A 20,395-nucleotide genomic window follows, 5' to 3' on the forward strand; every position below is an offset into this window, starting at 1 on the left:
AAGATCCTGCATCACATCTGACCCTATGAGTCAGCAAGCCTCCTCACGTTGCCCTAATGCATGTAGCCTTGCTATGGAGGGCTGCAAGACCTGAATACAATTCTGGGAGGATAAGAGAGACAAATGAGTCACAAAAGACCAGTCCCATAAAGTTCTTTGTACTAAAGAAAAGCTTTCAAGACCCTGAAGATTATTTACTGGGTTAGAGATCTAGAAAATAAAAATTGTAAATTAAGCTATATAGGGATGGAGAGATGGCTCAGTTGTTAAAAGTAAATATTACTCTTTACAGAGGATTTCAGTTCATTTCTCAATGGCCACTTCAAGTGGTTCACAGCAGTTTGTAACTCTAGTTCCTGGTGATCTGACAGTCTTTTCTGTCCTTCTGGGGCATCTGCATACATATGGCATATACACAGATATAGGTGTACTTAAAAATAAACTAAATCTTTTTTAAAAAATTAAACTTCATTCCAGGACAAACAGGGCAACATAGAAAAAAAGGTATCTGAAAAAACAAAACAAAAACAAAATTAACCTTCATAAAACTGTAAAGTTAAAAAGCAAATAGATTTTTAAAAGATGTTGAATATATGTAATAAAATATTATTTAACCTTTAAAAAGAAATTCCTGCTATTTACAACAGCATGGATAAAATTAAAGAATACTAAACTAAATTAAATATATTGTGCACAGAAAGACAAACACTGCATGTTCTTAATTATCTCTAGAACTAAAAACAAATGAATTCATAAAAGTAAAGAGCAAAATAGCAGTTACTCAGGCTGGGTCAAAGGGAAAAACATCTTAGGCAGGGCATGGCGACTATAATTATTAACAGAGTATTTTACATTTCTAAGCTGGCCAAGACTGAATTTTAAATGTTCTACCCACAAAGATTTTAAAGATTAAGAGTAATGGCTGCATTAATTCCCACCAAAGACATACATTCTATCATTTTGTACCTGCCCATGGATGGAAACAATTATAAATTGCCAATTTAGAATTTAAAACATATAAAAATTCATGACACTGGATATATAATTTTTAATCATTATAAAACTTTAAAAATTGATGACACATTATCTATAGCGATTTTTCCTTATTTTTTTTGTGTGGCAATCATCACACACCCAGAGTGCAAAGATAGTTCAGAAAAACTTTCAGTTGACAAAGTTTTCAGTGCACCCCAGCACTGGATTTCTGCTTGTCTGCTTGTTTGTCTGGGATAGGTCTGATTAATGGAGATCAAACAGGCCTAAACTCACAGAGATCTACCTGTGCCTGCCTCCAGTTAAAGACACGAACCATCATTCCTAGCACGCTCTCTTGGGATCTGTTGATAAACTGAGCCTTTCAGTACTGGTAACTCAATGTACTTGCTTGTTAATTTTCTATTCTATTCATGAAATAGGAAAAGAAAAAGTTTGATTTGTTCTGTTGTTTTTAATGTGACACATCATCAAAATGTGCCTGGGAGAAGGCTGGAAACAATTGGAACTGTATGTGAATGTGGTGGTGAGAATAAAATTCCAAGGTACAACTATGAGTAATTAAACTGACTCACTGCATAAGATCCCACCCAACTATGACAGGTGGAATCTCATCCAAGGAACACGTAGGAAAAGGCTGTGTGCAATAGTCCACATCTGTAATATCAGCATTCCTACCTACAGGAAGATGGGAAGCTGAGATAGGAAAATTGTCCAGAAGCTTGAAAACTTGTTATCTGACGTACACAGCACAGCAGACACAGAGAAGCCCTATTCAGAAAAGTAGGCGAGATTTAACTCTCCAAATTTGTTATCAAATCTCCACACACGTACTTTAGCACCTGTGAGTCCTCGAACCCTTCCATTCAAAAAGATTTGTTCAGATGCAATGATTAGCAGAAGTGATATACATGTCTTTAATAATCCATCAAAGTTTAAATCTTAGAGAAAGTATATAATCAACCAAGGACAGGATACCTAAGAGAGTAAAGGAGCATTAGGTAGAGCTTAAGACAACCTGGGACAACATCATATACTTTTTGTGAGCTTACTGCAATCCTAAGATCACAGAGAAAACTGTACAAAAGAACTCTTCCATTCTAACTATCAGATTCAACCATTCATTCTGACTTGAGGCCTTACCCACTAAGGGCCCCCCTCCCCCAAAAACTAAATTTATTCTAAGTGTTATTTGTGGCAAGGTCTTATTTACCCTGTGCTGACTTCCAATTCACTACATAGTAGAGGGAAACTCCTAATTCCTGATCCTATTTGCCTCTATCCCAAGTGCTGGGATATCAGAAATCCATTCCTATGATTTTACACAGGACTAATGATAGAATGCAGGGCCCTGCACATGCTAGCAGAAACCACATTTGAAGTCTCTAACGTGACACCTTTGTGGCCAAATAACACTTGCTTATATCTCTGGGTGAAAACAAAGACCAGCAAGTGAGCAAGCCCTTTTCCCAGGCACAGGGCTGAAGGAAATCAGGTGGTTGGTCCTCAGGAGTCACAGGAAACCCTAAGGCTGAAAGATAGAAGATGATGAGGGTAAATCACTCTCTTTTGTTCCAGGGTCAAAGCAGCCGTGTCCACTCTCTGTTTGTCGGATTTGTGTTGCTTTCTTTTGCCAGTGTGAAAGGAACTATTTCTGGAGCTGACCTGGGTACAAAAGCCTGGGTGCACTGAGCTTTCTTGTTGATCACAATGTACGGCAGAGCAGAGGGTAAACCTCTTTGAGCAGTTGGGTCAGGGAATGTGGGCATGGATTCAGGTCTGGCTGACAGCGCCATACCAGGCGTCTCTAATCTGCCCAGTTAGCTCTAAATCGGCATGGTGTACATGAGCCCTTGACACAGGGCAGACAAATGGGACTCTCTAAAGGGATAAAAAGCAGTCTGCTGCAGCCGGGTGCTGAACACAATCCAAAGCCTTCATTCTCTGAGCTGGAGATGCTCCATAGAAACCAATCCCCACTGGGGACTCGCCCTGGCTCTTCTGTACTGAGGGATGGCTTCTAGTCTGACACCGAAAAAAAGATGATGTTCCAAGAACTTTGAACTGAGGAATTACAAAGTACATGTGTGCCTTCCCTCTACTCTGTGTTGCCCGGAGAAAGCAAAGCCTTAAGCAAAAATTGGGAAGATGGTCTTTACTGATGACCTTTCCCATGAAAGGGTCCTGTGTGTTGTGCATTTCTGTAGGCTCCCAGAGGTGAGATGACACAGCTGGAGAGCACGGGCACAGCAGGACAGCAGGACAGCAGGATCTTGAGCTCTGGGCTGACATTTTTTTTTTTTTTTTAATAAAAAGGCAAACTGAAAAAAAAAAACCCTCAGGTGAATCATAAGTAACAACTGCCTCTTGCCCAGCAAGTGCAGGGATCCATTCCACACACTACATGAATGAGTCAAGGTGTTGTACATTTATGACCCCAGCACTCGGGGAGGCTGGGACAGGAGGATCAGAATGCCAAGATCATTCAAAGACAGCCTAGGCCACAAGGAACCCTGTTTAAAAACGACAGTACACCTTATAAGCTCATTTATCAAAAAGAGAAAAAAGGGAGGGATAGAGAACGTCTTAGAAATCTTGGGATAAGAAACTTGAGAGCCACTAACTGGCTTACATGGTTAATGCTAAGACAATGTAGACTCTCCCTTAAGAAGCCCACACTCACTCTTGGGTTTCTTACTCTCTGTGGTGTATGCACTCATGTGCATCTTGTTGAGCATGCCCTGTGTATGTGCAGTGGCCAGAGAAAGACATTGAGTGTCCCATGCTATCACTGTCACCTAATTACTTTGAGACTGGGTCTCTCACTAAACTTGGAGCAGACTGGCAGCCAGCAAGGCCCAAGGATCCTTGTGTCTGCTCCCCAAAGCATTTCAGTTATATGAACAAACACAGCCACATCTAGCTCCTTCTGTGATCTGAACTCAAGTCCCCAAGCTTGGGTAGCAAGTACTCTGAATGACACCCTCCCTCCCTCCATCCCTCCTTCCCCTTCTCCTCCTCCCCCTCCCTCCCTCTGACATTCCCCTAATTCCTTAGACCCTGATCCTTTGAGATGTCCATGCATAGCCTTTCTCTTCAGATGAAACATTACCCCTTCTGTTGATTGTAAGCAGCTTTCTATTTCAAGTTGCTATTGCCTTGCTGTGAAAACTTCAATAAGCTGCATGAGGAACTTCAGACACTCAGTCAAGGTTCCTGGGCCCCATGGTCCCAGGAATGTATGAAAAGGAGGTACAAAGGTCAGGGAGCAGGAAATGGACTAAGGACAAGTTATTACTTTCAAAGACATGACTCACACTGATCCATACCCTCCAGAGGCTCTATATCCAAAACTGTCTAGAACCTCCAAACACAGAGACATGTGAACTTCTTCCCTGGAGGACAGACATTTCATCTCAAAACATAATGGACCACCTATGAAATACTGGCTAGAAGGAAGAGATTTATTTAAAAGAAAAGGAAATATAAGACAGGATCCCACTATGTGGCCTTGAACTCACATCAATCCTACTTCAGCCTCTGATGCGTATGAGCTGCAAAGTCTAGTTACCCATCTGTGTCTCTCTGTCTCTCTGTCTCTCCCTCTCTGTCTCTATCTGTCTCTGTCTCTGTCTGTCTCTCTGTCTCTGTCTGTCTCTGTCTCTGTCTCTCTGTCTCTCTCTGTGTCTCTGTCTCTGTCTCTGTCTCTGTCTCTCTCTCTCTCTCTCTCTCTCTCTCAGTAATGAAAAACAAGACACTTCTTGGTTCTTTCTGAATTTTATTTGGCGGTCCCACTTATCAGAGGCATATGATAGAACCGAGTGACCTATTTAAAATCCATTTCATTCTTCATTATTGAGAGAAGTTTCATATTAGAAGTATGGTTTTCCTGGAAAGGTAAGACAATTCAATGAATAAAGATGCTTGCTGCAAAGTATGAACACCTAAATTCAATTCCTACATAGTAGAAATGGAGAAATGGCTCTATCACACATGCATTGTGGCACACAATCACACAATCACACACACACTGCAAATGTTAAAAAAAGATTGTATTCTTATTTGTGTATAAAAGGTAGACTATGCTTCCTGGTAGCACTGTGGTACTGACATAAAATCCTATTAATGGGATAATACTTGTTAAGTCTTAGTTTAGTTTGTGACAATGAATCTTGATTGCTAAGTTGGCATGATCTAGATTTACTTAGATTACAAGCCCTGGACATATCTGTAAGGAAGTTTCTAGATTGGCTTAGTTGAGGTAGTAAGACCCATGTTGAACCCATTACCCAGCACCCTCCCATGAGCTAAGGTCCCATACCAAAAAGAAAGAAGTCAGCTGAACACCAGCATTCATCTCTGTCTGCTTCGTAAGTCTGCACATAATGTGACTAGCTGCCTTACTGTCCCTCCTGCCATCCCTTCTTTCCACCTGATGGACTGTACCCTTGATCCAGGAGACAAAGCCAACTGCTCCTTTGTTAAGCTGATTCGGCCAGGCATTTTATCACAGCAACAAGAACCAATAACTTAATACAGGGTCCCTAACATGGCCTGACACATGGCAAAAGGCTCGTGATGATCACAGCTTCAAACCAACAGCCTCATTTCCTGATCCAGGCATTTCTCCCCCTGCCCTCCGCCCTCCAAGAATTTAAATAGGTTACTGTTTTAATTTTTTCTTATGACAGGAGAATAAAAGGTGTGAGACTTGTATTAAAATATTAAGTTAATTAAACCTCCCTATTAAAATTTTAAGACAGTGCAAGAGAGCGGGGCAACATGACCACAATAAATATGGCAAATGTGTCATTGTGCTTCCAAAAAGAATATTCCCTGAACCTGAGTAGCCCTTTGTAATAGGAACAGGTTGAAAAGAGATGACGACACCATAAACAATAAACGGTACTTATGCTGGAATGCTGTTAAGTGGCAAGGAGACATGGGAAAGTTTATACCTTTAATATCATGGATGAGAGGAGAAGCCTATCAGTGGCTTTGCTTTTTATTTTATGACTGTGGTTGGGACGGGCTGGTGGGTGGAATTTCACTTCCTACTTTTAAAATTATTCTCACAACCTTACTTATATATACAGTGCCATCCTTATTATTTAAAATGTTCTTATGTTTTTCTTTTCCAGAACATAAGGGCAGTTACGTTGTGTACCTTGTGTAGAAACAAGACACCTATTTGTCCTGCTAAACATTTTTCACAAGATTCAGTTTGATTTCCTAAATAGTTTGGCTTACTTACAGTGACATACCTTCCCACAGCCGTGCATCTAAATTGTGGCTGTCACTCTTGACTGAAGCATGTTTCTTGACTCTTAGAATCTACAAAATAGCCAACGGTTTTAACACAGAATACACACAGAATACACGTTAGACCTGGGGAAGGTAAAAGAGGCTCAGATATTTGATACACAAGCATAAGCAGCTGAATCCGGATCCCCAGAACCTGGATAAGACATCAAGGACAGCTGCACATTTCTGTGTTACACCTGTGTGGTGGGGACCAGACACAGAAGGATGCTAGGAGCTCAGGAGCCTATCTCGAGTTCAGGGACAGACCCCTCCTCAAATGTATAATGCAGGGAAGGATAGAACAGAATACATGATGATCTCTAGCTTTGATGCATTCACAAAGATGCGTGTATACACACTGACAAACACACACACACACACACACACACACACGCACAAACTTATAATTCCATGCTATTACAATCTTTAAAATACTGGAGGCCCTGAGTATTGAATCCGACTGTTTTATGTCCTGAAGAATTTTACTTTTATATAACAGGAAATGCTAAAAATATTCCATTGACATGAACCATGTACAGAGGAAGCTAGCTCACTTCGATGGCCAATCTTAATGGGAAGATATTGCTTAATAAATGTCATCTTAAGCCAGTTATCTGTAATTAAGCCGAATAAAGTGACTTCTCAAAGAGTGGCTTACAACTGTGAGTGAGAGAGGACTCATCATGCTCCACCCTACAAATCAGAGACAATAATCCAGATCTTCATACTGGACATTCATCTCCATTAGCCATGAGCTGAAATTTAACAATGGCATGTCACTTACCACCTCCTACACCAACCATGAGTTCCAAGTGACACAGCACTCACCTCCTCAAATCTCTGTGCTGATACGCTCTTCCATACTACATTTTCAGAAACCACGTGTTGATCATTCTTTACATAATTCCATTGAGATTTAAATACATTTTTAAAGGTAACCAGTATAAATATTAAGATTATGAATAGAAACATACACATGAAAAGTTTAGAATGGCCTCCTTGCCATGTTCTACAGACAGGCCTGGTTTGAGGCCTACAGACAGAAACCCCAAGCTGGTTTGAGATTTGATATACCCCTGCCTTAACCTTGTACAATTACACCCCGTATTAATGTTCCTCTCATACTGTACTATATAGCTTCCTGCCCTGACAAGAAGCATCCAAAATATCCTTCAGTAGGAGATGGGGAGATATAGTATAGAGTGTTGAAAGAATCGAGTGTTACACAATGCTTGTAAGAAATGAGCTAAGTCAATGAAAAGGAGATGAGCTTTAGGGGCACATTTCTAAGTGAAAGAAGAGAATCTGAAAAGCTACAAAGAATGCAAATATCTTGTGTGATTTCATTCTTTTTAAAAACAGCATCTCCTTTAGCCCAGACTGACCTTGAACACACTAGAGAGCTAGCACTGACTTTCAACTCCTGGTATTCTTATCTACGCCTCCAAGTGCCAGTTTAAAAGACATATACACTGTAGTGGGTGCTATCATGTCAACTCGACATATCTAGAATTACCTGGGAAAGTAGTTTCAATGGAGACCTGTCTAAATTAGGTGAGATCAGGTATTATCTTGACTACACTGAGGTGGGAAGATGTTAGGTATTTTATCAAAGTGACAGGAACATAAACTAAGATGTACACTATCCTCTGCTTATATAATAATGAGAGCCTTAAAATGGCCAAACTGTGGATACTAAAACCACCATGGGTTGAGTCCAGAGAAGAAAGATGGGTAAGTAAGTACAGCACAGATAATCTCAGACATGTGAATTACTCTGTACAAGACCATAATGGTAAATACGTGTCATTACACATTAGACAGAATTCACAAAATGTATGAAGAAAAAGAATGAATTCTAATGTAAGCAGTGAACATTGTATGATTAGATTCCATCGCGTAGATTCATCAACTGAGATAAATGAACTCAGTGCCTGTCAGTGAGGGAAGCTGCATGTTAAGTAAGAGGCAGCCAAGATAGAAAAATATCTCCTTTTATTGCATTTTTTCTGTGATCATAAAATTACCCTTTAAAAGACCATTAAAATGTACATAATCAGAGACAGAAAGAGTCTCAGTGGGCAGTTACTTGCTGCCCATCCCTGGAAACCTAAGTTTAATCCCCAGCTCTTCCATGGTAGAATGAGAAAACTAACTCTTATAGGTTGTCCTTGAACCTCCATATGTGCACTCCCTTGCCACACCCACACCAATGAAATAAAACACAGTAACAGTGAACACCTCATATGTATGTATGTGTGTGTGCATATATATATATATATATACATATATATATATATAACATAAAGTGATACATGCTATCAGTATGGAATCCTCCTAATGTAGCCACTCCGATACAGATAGACAATAAAATAAGAAAAGAAGTTTTAGGTATCTGAGTAAGTTTAAAAACAGAAGGTCTGCAGGTAAGGTGGCCAGATTACAAGGACTCTGTCCTCAGCTTCAAAGGCTTTTATAATCACTGTAGTCCTTTTAAAGCTACTCTCCAATCACTGTAGGAGCTGATTGGAAATGTCCCCTGGGGTCCAAAGAAGGCTACCAGGTTGGGAGCCCTGTGGAAACCAGCTTTGCTTTTCATCTTCCACGGAGATTTACCTGAGAATCAAGCAATCATTGTTTTATGAGGCCTCCATGTTCACTGGCTGATGGAATGAGGCCATGGAGGTCTCTGTACAACGCCAGATGTGGTAGATTACAGGAGAACCTAGGCTGGTTCCTGCACACAGCTGGCTCCATCTGACAGTTAAGTGGACATCCAGCTTGGCTTATTACTGTGCTTTTAAAATATGCCTCTCTAATCAAAAAGTTTTTAAAGTAGAGAATAGGTTAGTTTTATAAGTGCCTTATTTCAGCAAAATCTTTCATCTGACAATATTTTGAAATAACACTTTCAACTAATAGAAGTCATGTTAACAAACCATGTATTTATTTTTAAGATTTACGAATGTAAATAAAAGTCTTTGCTGTGTTTTGTTCTGTCTTTAAGGTGTGTGTGTGTGTGTGTGTGTGTGTGTGTGTGAGTGTATGTGTGTGTATGCGCACATGTGGGTGCACGCTTATGTGTAGGTTTCTGAACATGTAATGTTGATTCTCTTAAAGGCCAAAAAGAAGATGTGGAATCTCCAGCAGCTGATGTTACAGGCAGTTGTGAGCCCTGAGATACAGGTGCTGGGAACCAAGTTCAAGTCCTCTAAATGGACAGCAAATGCTCTTAACTACTGAGCCTTCTCAGCGTTAATTCTTTTTGGGTTTTATCATCAGGGAGAATACATTCGTCAGACGGTAGAATTATAGCCCTCCTGTGAGTAAACAAAGCTATGCAGAAAATATTTCAGTAGCAGCAAGTACAAGAAGCTCTTCCACTACTGATACTGTCTTCCAGGGATACTCCTTCCACCTCTTGAATCTAGCCAGGTTCTTTCACAGTCACTCGGAGGGGACCCAGAAGCTTCGGAACAGACTAAGAAGGAATACAGAGGATGCCATTTTAGGAATGAACACTGTGTGCATACCTTTGTGTCTTTACAACAGGAATGAAAGTGCTTGTTCCGCAGAAGTTGTTCTTGGAAGAGTAAATGAGCGATCACAAAGGACCTGGAAAGTTGACTACTCAGTGGTAGATCACTCTCCTGCTAAGAGTGTGCTCAGAGACTCTAAAACTTTGAATAAATGGACTCTAAACCAAGTTTATCTTTCTAAAGTCTACCAACCCATTATCCTAGGGACAACACCAATAAGATCATCTGGCATTACTACACCCAGAAATCATCACACGTGAGCAGAAGTGGGCAGTCTCCTCTATATTTAAAGTTCATCACACAGAATTATATGAACTCCCCTTGGTTCATTCAACAAAATAACAAACAGCAACAGCTGGATCTTATACAAGACAAGCACGAGCTCAGGTTCAAGCACATTGTAAATATATATGTGCATATGAATGTTTGTGTATCTATGCATATATGTATGTGTGAGTATATATGATAAACTGAAGCAGAGGAATACGTTTTTAGACACTTCCTATCTACTTGCCATTTTTAAGAGAACGTCAGCCCAAAGAGAAGCAGACTTTAAAACAAGCCCTGAGGCCAGACTATAAGTACCAAAACCATGGGTATCCAAAGACTTCTGGCTTAAGAGTCAGCTTTTACAGTTATGTGTAAAAGAAATCACGTCAAGACGACATGTTAGCAATAACCAGAAACACTGGAGCCTGCAATGCAGGAACAAGGTGGTCTTTTAATCCAGGTCTCGCCTCTTCTCTCAGGAATTAGCACCATATAAAGGACTGAAATGTGAGCTACCGAAGATAAAAATTCAAATGTCTGAAGTGGAATGAATTAAGGATTCTTCTACCATCCATCATCTTTACCTGGTATTTCATGTTTGAAAAGTGCTAAAACCTCATTTTGGAAAGGTGGATAGGTCTACAGAAGGCAGAGAAACCTCACCTCACAAGGACATCATTGTCTATATTTAAAAGGCTCTTTTAAATCAAGAGTACCTGCACAGTCTCTCTAATACCCTGAGTTTGTTTCACACACTTGGATGTTCGCACACATGCACTATTTTTCTAACACCTCATTTCTCACATTTAAGGAGGCTATGCAGGCTATGAGAAACATCTTCCTGGTTCAAGCAATAGCACCATCACTGTCCACTAGATCTATGTTCCACATGCATACTTTCCCAAACACTTCTATTTAGTAGAAAGCATTTAATGGGTGCTCACTGCCCCCACCTTTAGCCCTAGGCACCGAGTACATGATTGTGTAAGAAACAGGAAGTGCTAACCTTGGAAAAGTACAGGGAAATGTACAGTGTAAGACAGAGACAACTGCATGCAAGTGGAATGAAGAGAGCACATGGGAGACAGACACTGAGAAAGGTGCACAGGGAGACCCTCGGAGAGATATGCTCACCTGTCAAGTCAGGGGACACCCAGGCCTGCAGAGTCCCTTCATATATAGAATACTAACTGCAAGGTCTCAGAGATGGGAAGATACTTGGCACACCTAACTAACAGATCCTGTCAATATTCACCTTAAAAACGTCCACAGCCAGGGGTGTAAAATCTCATTTAACCTTTTGAGGTGAAATATTGCTTTTCTGTCTGATGCACTTACATGAGTGACCACAGCTTGTCTAGGAACTGGAAACAGCGAAAGGTCTCTGGTACATCAGTAATCTTCAACTTAGTATTCAGAGCATATGAAAACACGGACTCCATAAATGGACAGACAGCTGCAACCACAAGGGTCAGCTGAGGCTTACAACCAGATCCAAGTGTTAAAAGATAAAGATCAAGATATAACAAGGTGAACATTTGACTTGAGCATCAGTGTGTTTACACGGTCTTAGTGTTGTTTATAAGTTCAGTAAACTACATGGAAAGGAACAGAGAAAAGGGCATAGAACCAGAAGCAAACATGAATTCTCTTAGGAGGATGGGAGCAATGGGGAGAGGAGGAGGAGGAGGAGGAGGAGGAGGAGGAGGAGGAGGAGGAAGAAGAGAAGAAGAAAAAGGAGGAGGAGAAGGAGGAGGAGGAAGAAAAGAAGAAAAAGAAGGAGGAGGAGGAGGAGGAGGAAGCAGCAGCAGCATAGGAAGGGAAATAATTCCATCTCAGAAAGATAAATATCTTATTTTTTTTTCTACCAGATATGTGGAGGAACAGCAGGAAGGCAGGAAGGCAGAAGGCAGAAGGAAGAATTGCTGGGAGGAAGGGGAGTAGGAGAAAGGAGAACAGGAAGATTAGGAAAGAAGATGAAGAGATTAAGTTATGAACATATAAGGTGCAGTGGTTTGGCTATTGCTTAGGAGGCACGTGGAAGAGGAAGGAGATGCAGGTGGAGAGAGAAGTAAAGAGTCAGAGACTAAGAAACAAAGATGAGATGGAGAAGCGGTTCCTGATGCCCAGGCTCTGGGCATTACACGAAGTCATTTATCAGAAGGGAGGCAGTACCACACCACTTTACTATCAGGTGAGCTTCTGTTTGCAACACTGCTTGGCAGAACACTAATCCGACAAGCTGCATCTTCTCTGTTCTGTCTCTCCCTAAGTTGATGACTAGATGAGACCACAGACTGTAGAGAACAAGACACTTGTTTTAAATTTCAGTCTATAAATGACATCTGGGAAAGCCCTTCAGGGCAGCAAGTACTGTTGTGGGCAACTGGAATCTCACCCACACAAACCCCAAACCCTGACCACTCCCACACTGCTCACTCATTTTTACTCTGGAAACAAATCTGAATTCTTACAAAATTAAAAACTCATTTTAAAGAAAAGCAGTATTAAATTACTCATGAGCAGCATAAACCACACTGAAAATCTTGGTTTCAATAAATATCTCTTGCCTACTGCTATTAGGTTCCAAAAGTGAATTTTTAAGTTTCCAGGAAAACAGAGCACTTATCTTACTGTGATTTGCTTTCCCGGGTTTCATGTTCTTGTGTTTCTTTCTTGTGTTTTGGGGTTGGGAAATAAGCCCAAAAACCTACTCTAAATTAATTCAGGAGACAGAAACAATAAAAGAGATGGGCTGTGTCATCACTTCGGGGTCAGCACAGGCCTCTAGACAATACCATGGAGGCCCTGGCTGTGGCATTTAGTACAGCATTCGTCTAGCACAATACAGCCTTAGAGTCCATCCCTAGTACTGCCTAAACGAGTCACAGTGCTGAACACTTGTAATCCCAGAACCCAACAGATATATGCAGGAAGGTCTGAAATGGAAGGTCAACTTCAACTACATACATACCTAGTTCAAGGCCAACTGGGATGTGTGAGACAACACTATCAAAAGTGGAACCTTCACCTCTTCCTTATTTATTTAGTCATTAAGGTTTTATCATCCAGAGACCGGCAGACAGACAGACAGACAGACAGACAGACAGACAGACAGAGACTAAGACAGAGAAAGAGACTGACACAGAGAAAGGGACAGAAAGAGAGAGAGTTGGGGGAACAGAAAATCACTCATCAAGAGCTGAATGTATTACTCAATGTTCTTTGAAAGAGAAAAAGGACTGAGTGCTGAGATGTGTGGTACTTGGGAAGCATCCATTGGTGTCTCCAGCTGTGATGTCTTGTGCAGTACAGAGTGAGCTCATTTGATGCTCAAGAAACAAGCCTACAGTGACACTTACTCTACGGTGCCAGAAACACCACATATTCATCTTGTCTTTGAATTTGAATTAAATTTTTGTCATTTTTAACTTCAGAGACTTTTGACTGGTTGCAAAGTTTTTTATCTCCGTCTCATCCCCATAGTCAGGTGTGGACACCATGTAAGTTTATGAGCCATCGTTTAAGAAGTTTGGTTCTACAGCACTGATCCAGGCTTAATCAGACTGCAAATTTCAATGAGCAAAATAAAAGCTTTCAGGTTATTCAGCCCTACTTAACAGATACACTGAGAGAGCATATTAATTACATTTAAAAGTACATTTCAACACTGCCCTATAATTCTATAGTGTGTCCTAACACAATACAACACTATCACTCTACATAGGACAATCAAGTTATAGTTTCTCTTCTCTAGAATATAATTTAACCATAGAATTCTTGGAAGACCACAGCTGGAAAGCATGGTAATACATCAGCCCAACTCCATAGAATTGTTATCAGATATATACCAGCTTCTTCCAATATCTTCACAACTTCCATTTTATGCAACATTATAATCATATGTCCCAATAGATGTGCTCCATTTTGTTAATTTACCATCTCTTTCTTAATTAATGTCTATGGCTTCTGACTCTCAGGAACAACAAAAACATCAAGCTACCTGCTAAAATCCAACATCTTCCATTTGTGTAAGAAGAGATTTTCGGTTTGAATTTTCTATCAGGGCAGTACTTTAATGAGAAGATAGTCATTACAATATTACTCATCACTGTTAAGAGGTAACACTTCTACAGTACTTACATAACACATTTGTGTCCCAGGGTCTGCTTCATACACTTTGTCTTATTTAATACACAAATGAATCAGAAGAATAACTTAATATGATCTCTAGTTGTCTACACAGGGAGGCTGAAGTACAAGGACAACGGGTGACTTTCTTCGTGTCACATGTACTGTAAGTGGCTAAGCTAGACTGCAATCTTAAGTCTGCACTCTCACCCTCTATACCCTCCCAGGTAAGACATGGAAAGGACAGCCTCCTCAGACATGTTCTAGCTGATAAACTCCTCTGAAACACTAAAGCTACATATAAAGATCATGGCTTTATTCATAATGTCTCACTAATATGTATAATAATATTTAATGAGAAAGCATTAGTCTAGCCTGGTGATGAAGGCAGGTCAACACAGATACTTGGGAAACTGAGGCAGGAGGATAACAAGTTCAAGACTATTCAAAGATAGAGAATAAATAAAGACCCTGTACCAAGAGGAAAAGTAAAGAGAAGGCTAGGCATGCAGCTAGGCATGCAGCTAGCTGGTAGAGAATCTCCCAGGCATACAAAAGACCCAGGGCTTGGGGAGCATGAGAAGCTTTGAATAAGAACACTTTGAAATAGTGCTGACCAGTAAGAATTTGAGTCAATTATGACTTTTATTTATAATTTTAAATTTTCTCATAACCACATTAAAAATGCAAAATGGTAAAATTATGTAACATTAACACTAATAATATACTGCATTTAAACCATGCATCCAAAAGAATATGTTAACATATAATTAGTAGGGATTATTAGCATGATGGTTTCCATGGTCATTTTTCTACTTGAGATGCAAATCCTCTTGTACTGTACTGTTACGTGACTTAGAGAGCCGTATTTCTGCTTCTCAGAAGTATCTGTGGCTACAGCACTGAACAGCACTGTTTTAAACTTTATATCCAACTTTTACATTATTACATTATTAATAATTTACATTATTGGTGCTATCTGTGTATGTCCTTTGGAGATTTCTCCCTGGTTCACTACCTTCTTTAAACTAGAAAAAAGGAATACATGTGACTATTTACAGCACTAGCCAGCACTTAACTGGTAACTCCATAACTCGGTGCTATACAATTCGACTATGGGTGATCAGCACTAGTCACATTTTCCTCAGCTACCTGGATCATTGCCTGTTCCAATATAAGACTCAAGGAAGAAATCAGGAAAATGAAAGTATGTATCCATTTCTAAAAACCACACTGTGTGTGAGTCAAATTGTCTTCATTTCCAATAGGTAACCATTCTCTCTACATAGTTATCAACATAGTTGAATCTGCTCATTGAAACCTGACATTTTCTTTCATTAAGAGTCAATTTCACCCTAAATCCTTACTCAGAATATCCCCTCTCAGAAATCCATCTGACTGTACCAACAAGTTATGAAGGGAAGGTATAGGGTAGGGGCAACCACAGACAGGAAAGGCTTCCCCAGTTCAAAGCCACCAATTGTTAGTGGTGTGCCTATCCCTCCCCTAAAGGCAGAGAAGAGGGGGAGGGGGGAGTATCAAAACAAAAGGTGACTACCAGAACGTTTATAGGGAAAAGAGCAAACAACCTCTTTGGGAATTACTCAAGGCAAGAGCAGAGAATTATAGCACATAAACTGAGGTTACATACACACTCTAATAAAATCCAGGGTTTGATTTATGGAAGCAGCCTGTCTCCTGCGCACTTCTACAGACAGCAGTAGCTCAGTCTGAAGGGCCAGAACCTCAGAAACCAAACACAGGCCATTCCCACAAGGAAGCACAAGGAAGAGAGGTTAGCAGGGAGAGAAGGGGTAGGAGGACAGGAGGAAGGCACCAGAAATGCCCCCTTTGAACTTAAGGACACCCAGAACAACCTTCTGGTGAGGCATTTAAACCCCCAGTTCAGAAAGGGTTCTTCTTCTATTCCCACCTCTAAACTGTAGAACTCCAAAAGACACCCAGAGCGAGGAAATCCCAAAGGACAGCACTCAGTGCTAAACTCAGGATGAAGAAAAAAAAAAAGGTTGCATTTACAGGAAGATTGATGAGGGTCAACAATGTTTCTGAGAAATAACAGAAAAGGGAAAGCTGCTTTACTGAGAGCATCTCACAATGATGCTCAATGCCTGTATATTAGTCACAAAACGAGATCAGGCGTGCTGGTACACAGCTGGGATCCAAGCTCTGAGGTGAAGGAAGGATGTCAAAAGCTAAAGGCCAGCTTCAGTTACATACCGTAGTTCAAAGCTACATGAGACCTTATCTCAAAATGAAGAATAATTAAATAATTAAATTAAAAACAGTTGTATAAAAGTGGGGACCCAGACATGTCTCAGTGGTTGATGGCATTTGCTGCTATTACAGAGGACCAGAGTTTCATAGTGCACACACTAGGCAACTCACAACTACCTGAAACTCTAGCTCCAAGGAAAACTAATATTGTCTTCTGTGCTATGCAGGCATTTGCACTCATACATACATACACCTAACTATCTACAGACACACACACACACACACACACACACACACACACACTCAAACACACACTAAAAATAAGTAGAGGAGGAGTGGGAGAGATGGCTCAGCAGGTAAGAGCACTTATTATTGCAAAGGACCCAAGTTCAGTTCTCAACCCCTACACGGAGGCTCACAGCCACGTGTAACTCCAGTTCCAGAGCATTCAATGCCCTCTTCTGACCTGTGCAGACCTAGTAGTGTTCAGACATACAGAAGAGTAAAACACTCATCAACATATAATAAAGTCTAAAAAGAAAAGCTAATATAATTATAAATAATTATATTATAAATATCAAAATGGCCGGGCGGTGATATATATCAAAGTGATATAATTATAAAGAATCAGAGAAGGGAGGGACCAGACACAATGAGATGCTGGCATTCTCATTCAGAGAGCTGAGGCTGCTTTCCTGAAAGGATATTATACTGACAGCAGGAGAAAACAGCTAGCCTCAGACACACTGACATTGAAGGTCTGTAGTAATTTCTTTATAGACCAGCCCTAGGAATAAATAGACGTGGCACAAATAGTTCTTTAAGTTTTAATATCTGAAGCTAATATAACTCAATGATGCTGTGGTACAACCATCCTACCGAATGTCACAGAGCATTTTAAGGGCTCCGAGAGGCTTCATAAAAAAAGATTGTGCCTGTATGACTACAGACTCTTTTTTTACTCCTATAATACATCTAAGACGCATCAGATAATAAGAGCTGCCTTCAAAGACTCTGAAAAACCACACCCACTGTAACACTCGTGGAATCAAAACGATGGCTGAACTCTGGGAGGAAAACTCAGGCTCCCATCCATCTGTGGGTTTATTCAGATCTGCTAACGAGCTTGCCGTGGGTCCTGGGAGACACAGCTGTATGTGAGTCAAGGCCTCTCTCAAGCATCCACAAAGGCTTCATGTAGGAGATAGAGGTGTCACTGGCGAGCCTGGACTGAAACAGATTCTCCCACAGAAAGTTCCAGAACAAGACTGCAAAAGAGAACTAAACAGTGCCATCTGGTGCAAGAAAAACAGGGAGAGATAGGAGCTGTGGAATTTCCAGGCAGAACCTTGCGTTGAGCCTTGGCTGGTGTGAGAACTGCTTTTATTTTTCCTTCAGAAAAATGTCCCAGTGTTTCATGAATAATCTTATACACATTTTTAATAACATTTTTATGACATTTTATAACTTTTCAATCAGTATGAAGCAAGAGCAATTGAGCTCTAAGAACTTTGAAGCCATTTAACATGCTTTTGTTTTTTAAACTATGTAGTGACTCTAGTCTTCTTAGTTCTAAATAGAACATTGTTGGAGTAAAATTCTACTCGTTTTTAAAATGTATGCTCAATATTTGTGAGGAAGACTCTGCACTGTTGAATGGTTTATTGAAGACTTGTTTTCTCCAAGTGTTCCAAAAACCATAACAAGTTATTAAATTACAAAAGAATAAAGTGTCAATTGACAAGAGGGGGTATTATTTACTAAGCCAACCCTCAAAGGCTCTATTTTAAATTGTTTTTTCTTTTCCTTTCCTTTTCTTTCTTTTTTTCTTTAATTATTCACTTTATTTCACACTCACTGCCCCTCTACCAGTCACCCCCTTCCACAATCCTTCCTCCACTCCTCCCCTTCTCCTCTGAGCAGGTGTGGACTCCCTGGGGATTCCCCCACCTTGGCACTTCAAGTCTTGGAGCAGTTAAGTGCATCCTTTCCTACTGAGGCTAGACAAGACAGCACAGCTAGAAGAACATATCTCCTGTACAGGCAATAGCTTATGGGATAGCCCCCGTTCAGTTGCTCAGGACCTATATGAAAACCAAACTGTAATCTGCTACATATATGTGGGGAGGCCTAGTCCCTTCCTGTGCATGTTCTTGGGTTGGTGGCTCAGACAGTGAGAGTCCCATCTGTCCAGGTTAGTTGACTCTGTTGGTCTTCCTATGGAGTTCCTATCCTCTTTGGGGCCTACAATCCTTCCTCCTATTCTGCCATGAGTCCCAAAGCTCCAGCAACTGTGTGGCTGTGGGTGTCTCTCTGTCTGAGTCAGCTGCTGGGTCCAGCCTCTCAGAGGCTATTTGAAACAGTAGCATGAACAATGTATAACAAAGTCCTTGAAAGAATATCAAAAAAAAAAAAAAAGTCCTTAGGTTCACAAAAATAACATTCCTAGCTTACAGTCAACAAAAGGAATAAACAAAAGGACAAAGTGACTCACACCCTGAAAATTAGAAGATTACTTCAGGGTTAGAGAAATGGCTGGGTAGCGGCAGGCAATTGCTACACTTGCCTGTCTTGCAAACAACCTGGGTGGGAAGTCTGGTCAACAAGACCTGCATGGAGCTCTTCACAACTACCTGTAACTCCAGCTCCACAGGATCTGATTCCCTCTTCTGGACTCTGGGAGCAACTGCATGCATATGGCATACACTTACAGACAGACCCAAAAGGAAGTAAGAAATGCCAAACTTTCACTGTTAATATCTAAAAGACAACTTTTCCAGATTCTTTCATATTGAAAATTATTCAAGTTCTGGGTAATTGATTATGAAAACATACAACCTTGAGGACAGACTCAGAAATCACACTGACCCTGATGTCTAATAGAGCTTTATTGGTTTCTTTTGTTTTGAAGGTAAAAAGCACACAAACCCACATAAAAGCAACCAAAACTCTATGTATTTACTTTTCCCTGAATAAAAAAAGATGGATGATACAATACATTCAGTGAGTACAGGAGGGGCAAAGATATAATGTGCATGGGTGGCTGGTTTCATTCCTTGGGTCTCATAATGTAAATAGTTATGAGGAACCTGCTGGGGACAGAATTAACTCCATATTTGCAAAATTAATGAAGGAGGGGAATCCACAAACAGGAATAAACCCCCAGATCCTAATGAAAACACAGATCTTATTAGATAAGCATTTTAACTTCAGACACAGAGAGACACATGCATAGTAGGTAACAAAAAAAATACAATGACGACATTTATAGATAATACATTTAAGAGAAAGTATGGTTTTGTTCTTTCTATGCCCCTCTCCACCAGTCTGAATGTAGAAGCTAAGCAGAAGTCCTCCTCTTCAGCAGCCTGTAGATGGTGCTACGAACCTGTTTTTCTTTCACAGAGAACTGCAGTTTCATCACTAGAGGAAGCTAATTTATATATCCTATTTCTTGCCCAGCTTAGAAAGGTGAATGGGGATACCATGCCTTCTCACAGGTCACTGGAAAGGGCTCCATGGGTAGCTAGCTTCAGAAAAGGGATATAATCATCTCTTTAATTGTGCACAATAACCAGTGATTGCTACCTACCAGACGGATGACTGAGGTAGGAAAGTCTAAGAGAACACCTCCTCACTTAAGACACACAGGATCAATGGATGAGAATGGCTCAGGGGTGACTGCAGCTACTTCAGGTACAAGCTCACTTAAAGAGTTGTCTGTCCCCGCCAGCCCATGGATTATGTGACCACACCTTGATACTTTGCTATTCTAAACTGTTCTCTGTAGCAACCTACTGCCTGCTATCCCAGTTCTAAAATGTTTCCAAGTCAAGGAACTACCTGGTGACAGAGAAATTTAAACACAGACAGATCACTGTACCAAGCTGTCCTCAAAGGCCAGTAAATTCTTAAGTTGTTTC

General features: G+C 40.5%; 1 protein-coding gene and 1 long non-coding RNA gene across 7 annotated transcripts in view; both read right to left on the bottom strand.

Moving 5' to 3' along the window:
* Auts2 (activator of transcription and developmental regulator AUTS2) overlaps positions 1-20,395 on the bottom strand; it is a 1,106,086-nt gene that overhangs the window by 663,175 nt on the left and 422,516 nt on the right. The gene's annotated exons all lie outside the window — the stretch shown is intronic.
* On the bottom strand, positions 4,755-7,371 carry LOC116070617. The gene is made up of 2 exons (XR_004110479.1): positions 6,258-7,371; positions 4,755-4,882 (listed from the first exon to the last, which is right to left on the bottom strand). It is a non-coding gene; the product is annotated as an uncharacterized LOC116070617 (long non-coding RNA).

The sequence above is a fragment of the Mastomys coucha genome, unplaced genomic scaffold, assembly GCF_008632895.1.
Source record: "Mastomys coucha isolate ucsf_1 unplaced genomic scaffold, UCSF_Mcou_1 pScaffold22, whole genome shotgun sequence".
In the NCBI taxonomy this organism is placed as follows: domain Eukaryota; kingdom Metazoa; phylum Chordata; class Mammalia; order Rodentia; family Muridae; genus Mastomys; species Mastomys coucha.